The sequence below is a fragment of the Gopherus flavomarginatus genome, chromosome 2 (assembly GCF_025201925.1).
Source record: "Gopherus flavomarginatus isolate rGopFla2 chromosome 2, rGopFla2.mat.asm, whole genome shotgun sequence".
NCBI classification, from domain to species: domain Eukaryota; kingdom Metazoa; phylum Chordata; order Testudines; family Testudinidae; genus Gopherus; species Gopherus flavomarginatus.
Window position 1 is genome coordinate 161,994,169 of NC_066618.1, and position 12,488 is coordinate 162,006,656.

The 12,488-nt window shown below is 45.5% G+C and overlaps 1 long non-coding RNA gene across 1 annotated transcript; it reads right to left on the minus strand.

The window, feature by feature from the left end:
* Positions 1 to 685: 685 nt before the first annotated feature.
* LOC127045030 (uncharacterized) lies at positions 686 to 8,181 on the minus strand. The gene is made up of 4 exons (XR_007772598.1): positions 8,076 to 8,181; positions 7,443 to 7,658; positions 2,709 to 2,892; positions 686 to 2,568 (listed from the first exon to the last, which is right to left on the minus strand). It is a non-coding gene; the product is annotated as an uncharacterized LOC127045030 (long non-coding RNA).
* Between the last annotated feature and the right edge of the window lie 4,307 nt (positions 8,182 to 12,488).

The window sequence follows — 12,488 nt, forward strand, 5'->3', positions numbered from 1 at the left end:
AAGTGGCACAGGGAGGTGGAGTGACATGCCCAAGGACAGACAATGGACCAGTAGCACAGCCAGGAATAGAAGCCAGGTCTCCTGAATCCCAAACCAGTACTTTAAACCACTAGACCACACTTCCTCGCATGCAGCAGCATATTAACAATTTTGTACACTGTAAAAATTAATTTCTGACAAACATGAGATTAAATTAAATATAAAAATGTTAATCAACTTTTAAAAATGAATAAATTCTGAACTGGAATGTTGCAGACAGCACCGAGGACCTTGCCAGAGGACCCATACTGGTGTCTGCCAAAAAACGCGTAATGCAAAAGAAAAATGAAACTTGCAACATTATAGGATAGTTACTTCCCATGACCACACAAAAAAGGGTAAAAAGATGATAATTAAACTAAAATTAATGATACAAAAATTCTTCACCAGTTTACCAGATTCCTTTTTATTTAGCCAAAGACAGAACTGATACCATACCTGAATTTATGTTTTATTAATTGAATTACATAAATATTAATAAATTAAATAAGGAATTATAGAAAGCAAAGTAAGGTGATATGACAGTCAAAGTTAAATCTATGAATTTAACATGAAGTATTCCAACTTTTGTCAAGTAGATATAGTCAAACCTAGTTAATTCATTTCACACATCATAAAGTGGAAATATTAACAAAATCATCTTAGTACAGAACAGAATTAACTGTCAGTATAAATCTCTTAATATAGGTCATTGTTCAACACTTAACTGGCAGAAGTAGACGTTTCCCACAATTATTACACTTTGTAAAACTCAATAAGGTTTAAAGAATTCCATGAAGCTGCAGAAATGCTAAACTCTTGAAAGTCCCTGGAGATATCTTTATTCTGCCAGGTCATCTTCATCCCAGATTTTGGAAATTTGGAATGACAGTAAGAACTGAAGCGGGTACTGGATCCCTGTACAGCTTAAAATTCAACTTCAAGGCTTTCAAACACATACTCTAAATTAACTTTCACACCAATAAAATTGCACCAAACAGGCAACCTCAACTTTGCCCTCTAAGTACCTCTAACAATGTACACATGCAAAAATCATCTAAATTTTTCAACAATTCACACTAAACCAATACCTGAAAAACAGTCATCACCACAAAATACTTCACCTCTAAATAAAACATCCACATCATCATCCTCGAACATCCTCTTAATTCACTAAGCATAAAAACCCATTAAAACACCACTATTACCATGTACATCAATATACACAACTACCAAAATATACTCTAACTGTTCTGACATAATAGGTGCTAAGTTAAAATTACATGTGTGGCACAGTTTGATTGGTGTGACCGTTGAAGTAGAGTAGGTGTTTGAAAGTTGTGAAGTTGAGGGAGTAACTGCCAGTTTCCAGAACATTTAATTTTGTTTGCTTGTTTTTAGCAATGTGTGAGAGATACAGAGCTTTAAAATATTAAGGTAGGTGTTACCTGGAGTAAATGTTAATCTTTCCACCTGAACTATTTTTGAATTTTTTGGAGGGGGAGGGGAGAATTGAGGATGATTGGAGAATACAAACACATGCCTTCCCTTCAGTTACATCTTTGTACGTTGTAGAAAATTATGATTTATTTTTAATAATAGTAAGCTATGATGCTATAGTGCTTATGTGATCTGCATTACAGATTCACAATTATTCCTTGGTGCCTAGTGACAAACTTGTTAGTAAAAACAATAAGTACATAAAGCATTAGTCGCCCAACTAATAAAAGTCACACACTTAAGTCAAAGGAGCACATCTTCTAAGATGTGTATAACTATTTTACATAAAATCGAGTAGTCACCTTGTAAAACACATTTTAAATAATTAGTTACATAGGTACATGAAATCAACATTTAGATGCAAATAACCAGTTATATTGACAATTTCTAATTGGTGATAGGTAGAAACTTAGATAAATTCCATAAGGCATCATAGCTATGGTACTATTTTGGTATCAAAAATGGGCTTTCTTATGAACTGGGAGAAATATTAATAGTGTGCCTACTGGAAGAGGTCTTCCAATGATTTTCAGGGTGGCCACTCGCAGCCAGCATCTCAGTTTTCTTCTATCATTTTCAAATAACTTTTCTTCTGTAGCCAACAGAGACTTTAAGAAAGTAAGTCTGACTACTTGCTAAACAGAAGCCCAAATCATCAAGCAATGTCATGAAAGCCTAGTAAAGATTAAGTGTCTTGAATTAAATAAAAAAGATACATCCTGCTTTTCTACCAGAATATGGAAGTATGATGCACAAAGTATGCTTTATGGACTCATTAGAAAAGACAATTTGAGAGGACATACATCTTTATAAAATAAGATGACATATCAGTTCTCATGTGGCAGAGGTAGTTACTGAATTGAAAGGTTATAGAAGGAAACTGTTCGCCACTCTTCAGTTTTGTGGTGCCACAAGTAATTGAGCTTCAGAGTTTGTTATATACTGTCTATTAACATTAATCAGCATTCCAAAGGTAACAGATACTAGTCACATTGTTCAATTTATCCTTCCAATGCATATATATACTGTGGTGCTGGACATTGTATAAACCTGAAGAGCAAACAAAAATATTATTTTAAAGCCATGTTAATTATGTCACAAATAAATATTTAATATTGCTTAAGGAAATCTATTAATGAACTACATTAGATGAATTTATTTTCATTATGTGAATTTATAGTATGATTTACCTTTGAAATAGATCACACAACTATATTTTGCTCTCAGAATTTGTTTCCTTTCCTGTTCTTCACAGGTGGTTAGCATCTCTTTTCTTGTTTTTAAGTTGGCTGTTTCTGTTTTGTCCAATTCTCTTAAGAGGATTTAAAGAGTGTGCATGACAGTTATAGCAGACTTGCAATGCCATTTGAAATTCTAGATAAAAATAACAGAAACATATAAAATGTTTAAAGAAGTACAAAATAAAATTAAAAAAGAAGTAGACAAAAGTACTGATTCAGTTACTGAAATAAAAGATTGATTTTCAAATTACTGGTATTCATTTCAAACTCTGGAATGCACCAATGAAGTGGACAGATGTACAGAATAAAAAATAAAAACGTATATTTGCAGAGACCAAGCCTCAAATGTAAAAGGGGAATAACTAAAAGTGACTAAATATGTATTTTAAGAAAAGTAAATCTAGGTGACTCCCTAAATTAGCACAATACACAGAAAGCAAAAAGGAACAGGAATGTTACAAAATAAATCCTATCTAAAAGCCAAATTCTCCAAATTACGATGACTACTCCACCAAGAAGTTCAATACTCTTCATACAAAATCATCAAGAATTAGATGATTGACAGCAACATAGAATTAACAAACATTAATATCAAAATTAACGGAAAAAGAAAAACTGTACAAAAAAGATTTATTACAAAAGTTACACAGAACCCTCTCTTTCACAGCTTACCAGTCACAGCAGCAGGATGATGGGTGGCCAAGATCAAGGTAAGCAGGGCAAAAAACTTGGATGCACAATTCCAGCAAGCTGGAAGTGCAGTGCGAAGGGCCAGGACACTGGACACAGTACGTGAGGAAGAAAGCAGGAGACCTGGCTGCAGAATTCCAGGCAAGTTGGAAGCCCAGTGTGAAGGGCCAGGACTCTGGACACAGTTACATGGGGGCACCATAAATAGTGTCTGATGAGACCTATACCCTGTTTACGGGGTGCTCATTCAGTCCAGTTGGCTCACTTGGCCTAAACCCAAGAGACCAGAGAGCCAAGACCAGATTCCCTGATTACAGGGCGGACACTTGCCTCAGGCTGTGAAGAAAGCACAAGGTCAAGAGATCCAAAGGGCTTGGAGACCAAACCCTAATTACAGGGAGGTCAAGCTGCCCATGGTTCCAATCCACCAGAATTCAAAAGAGAGATGCAACCTGTACCCTGATTACAGGGTGGTCACTGGAATTAGCCAAATAGCAGAGACCGTAACCTGAATTACAGGAAGGTCAAGCTCCTCAAAGTATCAAAGGGCCCAATATATCCAATTCTATGGATAATTGTGACATGCACCCTGATTACAGGGTTGTCACGCTGACTAGTGGGCCAGTGTACAGCGTAATGCCAAACGAGCAAGTGAGCAAAGACCTGGACCCCAGTTACAGGGCGGTCACACTGCTCAGGGCTCCAGAGAACTCAATATCCCCCAGAAGCCAGAGGGACACAAACTCTCCCCTAATTACAGGGTCAGAACTCATACCAACTGGCTGAAGTAGAATGGAGGCAAAAGAATAAAGGGCAGAGACCTGAACGCTGGATACAGGGTGATTATGCTGCCCAAGTACTAAGGGATACTGCACTACCTGTGAGTCACAGACATGTGACATAAATTGTCCTCCTTAAAGGCAAGTCATTGCCATCAGCCCACTAAAAGGAGCTCTACCTAAACAGAGCAGAAGAGGAGAGACCAGATCCCTGTTTACAGGGCAGTCACACTGTCCAAGGCACTAAAAAATGACATCAGAGCCCTTACTCTTTCCTTTTCTGGGGAGGAGGAGGATAAAAACATTAATACACTTTGAGCTCTTTTTCCAATTCTGAGAAGAGTAAAGAAAAAGCACTGCAGCTTAAAAAAATAAAAATAAATAACTAAAAATTAACAAGCTTGCACACCCACTTGTATCACGTGCTCTCGCAAACACAGCTGTACAAAACAAAAGGGGACTCCCCAGAACAGAAAGAAAGCTCATGGCAACAGGTCACTCTACCCACAGTGTTAAACTCGACCAATCTTCCTCCCCTCAAAAAAACAAAGGGAAAAGGGACAAGACCTGCGCCCTGATTACAGGGTGGAGTCCAAGTGACTAGCGCAACAACCCAAAGGGGAAAGGACCTGAACCCTTCTTACAGGGCAGTCCCTCGGGCTAGCCAATTAATGGAAAATACATCAAAGAAAAAGAAAAGGAGGAGACCTGAACTCTACTTACAGGGTGGTCACTCAGCCCAAAGCGCTAAGGGAAACTTAGTCCTCCCTAAATAAGAGGCATGTGACCTGCACCCTAATTACAGGGCAGTCATACTGACCAGGAAGAGAACAGGACACAATCCCAGATGAGCAAAGGACAGAGACCTGAACCCTAGTTACAGGGAGGTCACACGGCTCAAGTAAGAAAGACATCAGTAACTCCCATAAGCAAGGGAAATGTAACTCTCACCCTGATTACAAGGTCATCACTCTGACTAGCTGAATTATGCAGCATAATCACGGATGACAATTTTAGACCTGAACCCTGATTACAGGGCGGTCATGCTCCCAAGGGCCCTAAACTAATCCTAATCCCTGATAAATGAGAGGGATTCAACCTGCACTCTAATTACAGGGTGGTCACTCTGATCAGAAAGATAAAGATGCATAAAGCCAGGGAGCAAAAGGGCAGAGACCTCTCCCCAAATTACAGAGAGATCACACTCCGCATGGTATGAAAAGGCTAAGTATTTCCCATACTACAGAACGGTGCGACATGCACACCAATTAAAGGCGGTCACAGTGACTAGATTATCAGCAGAGCATGATGCCAAAACAGCAAGAGGGCAGAGACCTGACTCTGAATTACAGGGAGGTGAGTCAAACTGCTCAGGGTTCCAAAGAGCTCAGTATCCCCCAGAAGCAATAGGAATATGACTTCCACCCTGATTACAGGGTCATCATCCTGACTAGAGGGCCACAACAAGGCGTAATGCCAAACGAGCAAGTGGGCAAAGACCTGGACCCTAGTTACAGGGCGGTCACATGCTCAAGTTACTAAAGAGCTCAATTCCCTCGAAAGCGAGGGAAGGGGGTGACTTGCACCCTGGTTACAGGGCAGTCACTCTCACTAGCCAGCTAAAGGAGCCTAATGTCAAAAGGACAAAACAGCACAGACTGGGACCCAGCTTGCAGGGCGGTCACGCTGCTCAAGGTATTAAAAGGCTCGAGATGCCCGTACAGTGTCATTACATGACCTGAGATCTGATTACAGGGAGGTTACTGTGCCCGGAGGCCCTTTCCTTCTTCTCCATCTTCAGTGACTTGTCCTCTTTCCTCTTCTTTGCTTGACATTCCTGACACTTCCTTCTTGTCCACTTGTGCTTGGAGCTGCCTGAAACAGAGAGAGCACACAGGAGAGTGTAACTCAGATGCACTTATGACAAAAGCACGTCCCAAATGCAAACTGAGCGTAAACTACGGATCCAGTGTGGTTTTCCGGGTCTGCAGACAGCGTGGATATTCAGCTCCTAGATGCAGTCCTCAGACACTTTCATAAGGACTCTCCCCTCCTCCTCAGCCACACTGGGTGAGAAAAGGACCAGACTCATCTGACTCCAGAGTCACAATCTCCAGGTTTCCCCTTGACAACTATTACACCAGGCAGTCTCCATACAAAATGAAGAGCAACTGGATGATTAAGGGCAGTATGGAATTAATTGACAAGTATTCCAAAATCTATATCAGGTGGTATACTGCCGGGATTGACTTAGTCCCAAACTGCCACAGGACCCTCCCTTTCTGAGCTTACCTGCAACGGGAGCAAGATCTCGGGTCCTGAGGAGAACAGTATGTGAGGAAGAAAGCAGGAGACTTGGCTGCAGAATTCCAAGCAAGTTGGAAGCCCAGTGTGAAGGGCCAGGACTCTGGACACAGTTACATGGGGGCACCATAAATAGTGTCTGATGAGACCTATACCCTGTTTACAGGGTGCTCATTCAGACCAGTTGGCTCACTTGGCCTAGTGCCAAGACACCAGAGGGCCAAGACCAGATTCCCTGATTACAGGGTGGTCACTTGCCTCAGGCTATGAAGAAAGCACAATGCTAGAGACCCAAAGAGCCTCGGAGACCAAACCCTAATTACAGGGAGGTCAAGCTGCGCTTGGTTCTAATCCACCAGATTTCAAAAGAGAGATGCAACCTGTACCCTGATTACAGGGTGGTCACTGGGATTAGCCAAATAGCAGAGACCGTAACCTGAATTACAGGAAGGTCAAGCTCCTCAAAGTATCAAAGGGTTCAATATTTCCCATTCTGTGAATACTTGTGACATGCACCCTAATTACAGGGTTGTCACGCTGACTAGTGGGCTGGAGCATGGCGTAATGCCAAACAAGGAAGTGGGCAAAGACCTGGACCCTAGTTACAGGGCGGTCACATTGCTCAAGTTACCAAAGAGCTCAATGTCCCTCAAAAGCGAGGGAAGGGGGTGACTTGCACCCTGATTACAGGGCAGTCTCTCTCACTAGTCAGCTAACAGAGCCTAATGTCAAAAGGACAAAACAACACAGACCTGGACCCTAGTTATAGGGCGGTCACATGCTGAAGTTACCAAAGAACTCAATGTCCGTCGAAAACGAGGGGGCGGAGACTTGCACCCTGATAACAGGGCAGTCACTCTCACTAGTCAGCTAATGGAGCCTAATGTCAAAAGGACAAAACAGTACAGACCTGGATGCTGCTTACGGGGTGGTCACGCTGCTCAAGGTATTAAAAGGCTCGAGATGCCCGTACAGTGTCATTACATGACCTGAGATCTGATTACAGGGAGGTTACTGTGCCCAGAGGCCCTTTCCTTCTTCTCCATCTTCAGTGACTTGTCCTCTTTCCTCTTCTTTGCTTGACATTCCTGACACTTCCTTCTTGTCCACTTGTGCTTGGAGCTGCCTGAAACAGAGAGAGCACACAGGAGAGTGTAACTCAGATGCACTTACGACAACGGCACGTCCCAAATGCAAACTGAGCGTAAACTATGGATCCAGTGTGGTTTTCCGGGTCTGCAGACAGCGTGGATATTCAGCTCCTAGATGCAGTCCTCAGACACTTCCATAAGGACTCTCCCCTCCTCCTTAGCCCCACTGGGTGAGAAAAGGACCAGACCCATCTGACTCCAGAGTCACAATCTCCAGGTTTCCCCTTGACAACTATTACACCAGGCAGTCTCCATACAAAATGAAGAGCAACTGGATGATTAAGAGCAGTATGGAATTAATTGACACGTATTCCAAAATCTATGTCAGGAGGTATACGGCCGGGATTGACTTAGTTCCAAACTGCCACAGGTCCCTCCCTTTTTGAGCTTACCTGCAATGGGAGCAGGATGTCGGGTCTCCAAGAGAACAGTACACGAGGAAGAAAGCAGGAGATTTGGCTGCAGAATTCCAGGCAAGTTGGAAGCCCAGTGTGAAGGGCCAGGACTCTGGACACAGTTACATGGGGGCACCATAAATAGTGTCTGATGAGACCTGTGCCCTGTTTACAGGGTGCTCATTCAGACCAGTTGGCTCACCTGGCCTAGTGCCAAGACACCAGAGAGCCAAGACCAGATTCCCTGATTACAGGGTGGTCACTCACCTCAGGCTGTGAAGAAAGCACAATGCCAAGAGACTCAAAGAGCCTCGGAGACTAAACCCTAATTACAAGGAGGTCAAGCTGCCCATGGTTCTAATCCACCAGATTTCAAAAGAGAGATGCCACCTGTGCCCTGATTACAGGGTGGTCACTGGGATTAGCCAAATAGCAGAGACCATAACCTGAATTACAGGAAGGTCAAGCTCCTCACAGTACCAAAGGGCTCAACATGTCCCATTCTGTGGATACATGTGACATGCACAGCGTAATGCCAAACGAGCAAGTGAGTAAAGACCTGGACCCTAGTTACAAGGTGGTCACACTGCTAAGGGTTCCACGGAACTCAATATCCCCCAGAAGCCAGAGGGACACAAACTCTCCCCTAATTACAGGGTCAGAACTCATACCAATTGGCTGAAGTAGAATGGTGGTAAAAGAATAAAGGGCAGAGACCTGAACCCTGGATACAGGGTGGTTATGCTGCCCAAGTACTAAGGGATACTGCACTACCTGTGAGTCACAGACATGTGACATAAATTGTCCTCGTTAAAGGCAAGTCATTGCCATCAGCCCACTATAAGGAGCTCTACCTAAACAGAGCAGAAGGGGAGAGACCAGATCCCTGTTTACAGGGTGGTCACACTGTCCAAGGCGCTAAAAAATGACATCTGAGCCCTTACTCTTCCTTTTTGTGGGGAGAAGGAGGATAAATACGTTAATACACTTTGAGCTCTTTTTCCAATTCTGACAAGAGTAAAGAAAAAGCGCTGCAGCTTAAAAAAATAAAAATAAATAACTAAAAATTAACAAGCTTGCACACCCACTTGTATCACGTGCTCTCGCAAACACAGCTGTACAAAACAAAGGGAGACTTCCCGGAACAGAAAGAGAGCTCATCGCAATGGGTCACTCGACCCACAGTGTTAAACTCGACCAATCTTCCTCCTCTTAAAAAAACAAAGGGAAAAGGGACAAGACCTGCGCCCTGATTACAGGGTGGGGTCCAAGTGACTAGCGCAACAACCCAAAGGGGAAAGGACCTGAACCCTTTTACAGGGCAGTCCCTCGGGCTAGCCGATTAATGGAAAATAATCAAAAGAAAGAAAAATGGAAGAGACCTGAACCCTACTTACAGGGTGGTCACTCAGCCCAAAGCACTAAGGGAAACTTAGTCCTCCCTAAATAAGAGGCACGTGACCTGCACCCTAATTACAGGGCAGTCATACTGACCAGGTGGAGAACAGGACACAATCCCAGATGAGCAAAGGACAGAGACCTGAACCCTAGTTACAGAGGGGTCACACGGCTCAAGTAAGAAAGACATCAGTAACTCCCATAAGTGAGGGAAATGTAACTCTCACCCTTATTACAAGATGATCACTTTGACTAGCTGAATTATGGAGCATATTCACAGAAGACAATTTTAGACCTGAACCCTGATTACAGGGCGGTCATGCTCCCAAGGGCCCTAAACTAACCCTAATCGCTGATAAATGAGAGGGATTCGACCTGCACTCTAATTACAGAGTGGTCACTCTGATTAGAAAGATAAAGGTGCATAAAGCCAGGGAGCAAAAGAGCAGAGACCTGTCTCCAAATTACAGGAGGGTCACGTTTCGAACGGTATGAAATGGCTAAGTATTTCCCATACTACAGAATGGTGTGACATGCACCCCAATTACAGATGGTCACGCTGACTAGATTATCAGTAGAGCATGATGCCAAAACAGCAAGAGGGCAGAGACCTGACTCCGAATTACAGGGAGGTGAGTCAAACTGTTCAGGGTTCCAAAGAGCTCAGTATCCCCCAGAAGCAATAGGAATATGACTTCCACCCTGATTACAGGGTTGTCATTCTGAGTAGTGGGCCAGAGCACAGCGTAATGCCAAACGAGCAAGTGGACAGAGACACCGACCCTAGTTACAGGGCGGTCACATTGCTCAAGTTACCAAACAGCTCAATGTCCCTCGAAAGTGAGGGGGGGGGTGACTTGCACCCTGATTACAGGGCAGTCACTCTCACTAGTCAGCTAATGGAGCCTAATGTCAAAAGAATAAAACAGCACAGACCTGGACCCTGATTACAGGGCGGTCACGCTGCTCAAGGTATTAAGACTCAAGATCCTCGTACAGTGTAATTACACAACCTGAGATCTGATTACAGGGAAGTTACTGTGCCCGGAGTCCCTTTACTTCTCCATCTTCAGTGACTTGTTTTTCTTCCTCCTCTTTCTTGGACACTTCTCAGATTCTTTGTTCTTTCTGTGTTTGGAACTGCTGGAAATAGATGGATATAGTAGAAGACAGACATTAGAACAAGTCCCAAGTTTTCCCAACAAAAATCAGTTGTGCATTTATCATTATTTCTGTGAAAAACCTTTTATTGCACCATTAATTGAATAAAGCTCTTTTATTTAATTATCCTTAGAATCTCATTGGAACTGACACATTTTATGTTTCCTAACATCAGTGCAGATTGTCAAAAACACGAGCATTTGCACAGTGTTTAGACGACCCTTCTTCTGCGTCACCTCAGCCTTTCCTGTCCAGACTCTGTGCCCCTTCTCTGGTGTCACCTCAGCCTTGCCCACCCAGTCCCTGAGCCCCTCCTCCAGAATCACCTCAGCCTTTCCCGCCCAGGCTCTGACCCCCTCCTCCAGTGTCACCTCAGCCTTTCCCGCCCAGACACTGAGCCTTCTCAAGCATCACCTCAGCCTTTCCCACCCACAACCTGAGCCCTCCTCTGGCATCACCTCAGACTTTCCTGTCCATTCTCTGAGCTCCCCCGTCCAGTGTCACCTCAGCCTTTCCCACCCAGACCCTGAGCCCTCCTCTGGCGTCACCTATCACCTCAGCCTTTCCTGTCCAAGCTCTGACCCCCTCCTCCAGTGTCACCTCAGCCTTTCCTGCCCAAACCCTGAGCCCCTCCTCCAGTGTTACCTCAGCCTTTTCCACCCAGGCTCTGAGCCCTCCTCTGGCGTTACCTCAGCCTCCACCCGGGCACTGCGTCCTCCTCTGGCATCACCTCAGCATTTCTTGCTCAGACCCTGAGCCCCCTCCAGTGTCACCTCAGCCTTTCCCACCCAGGCTCTGAGCCCCTCCTCCAGCCAGGGGCGGCTCCAGGCACCAGCATACCAAACGCGTGCCTGGGGCGGCAAGCCACGAGGGCGCTCTGCCGGTTGCCGCGAGGGTGGCAGGCAGGTTGCCTTTGGTGGCATGCCTGTGGAGGGGATGCTGGTCCCGCAGCTTCAGCGGATCTCCCGCAGGCGTGCCGCCGAATCCGTGGGACCAGGGACCTCCCGCAGGCAAGCCACCAAAGGCAGCCTGCCTGCTGTGCTTGGGGCGGCAAAATACCTAGAGCCACCTCTGCCTCCAGCATCACCTCAGCCTTTCACAGCCTGGCTCTGAGCCCTCCTCTGATATCAGCTCAGCCTTTCCTGCCCAGTCGCTGAGCCCTCCTCTGGCGTCACCTCAGCCTTTCCCGCCCTGGCCCTGAGCCCTTCTCTGGCGTCACCTCAGCCTTTCCCGCCCTGGCCCTGAGACCCTTCTCTGGTGTCACCTCAGATCTTTCCCACCTCAGTCTGAGCCCCATCCCCCAACTCATGCTGCCTCAGGTCTTTGCCCAGCCTGCTGCCTCAAATCACCTTCCTCACCCTCTCCAGTGACATCGGCATTTCTCGCCTGAACATGAATCCCCTTCGTGCCCTGAACTCTCCGTGCCTGGCTGGAGCCCTGCCCTCTGGTGCCCCATCAGACACTCCCCACCTCCCTCCTCGAGTTATCTCAGTGCTTCCCACCTCAAGCCCAGCCCCTCCCTCCGCTCGTACTCCCTCTCTGGGTTTGCCTCCAGCCTCCTCCTTCCCCCTCAGCACTGTCCCTTCCTGCTCTGCAGCAACTTCAGCGTCTCCTGCCTCAGTGCCCTGCATCGCTGTTTCCTGCCCAACCCACGCTCTGGCTCCCGCCACCTCAGAGCTTCCCGCCAGAGCCCAGCTGCTTCCCGCCATCTCGCTCCAGCCTCGCCTTTGCGCCTCCTGTCACCTCACAACCCGGCCACCCGCTCCTCTTTCTCAGGCGGCGCCTCTTGCTGCTTCCCACACCCCTTCTCACGGCACTTCCACCCCTTCCTGCCTCAGTTGCAGCCCCATA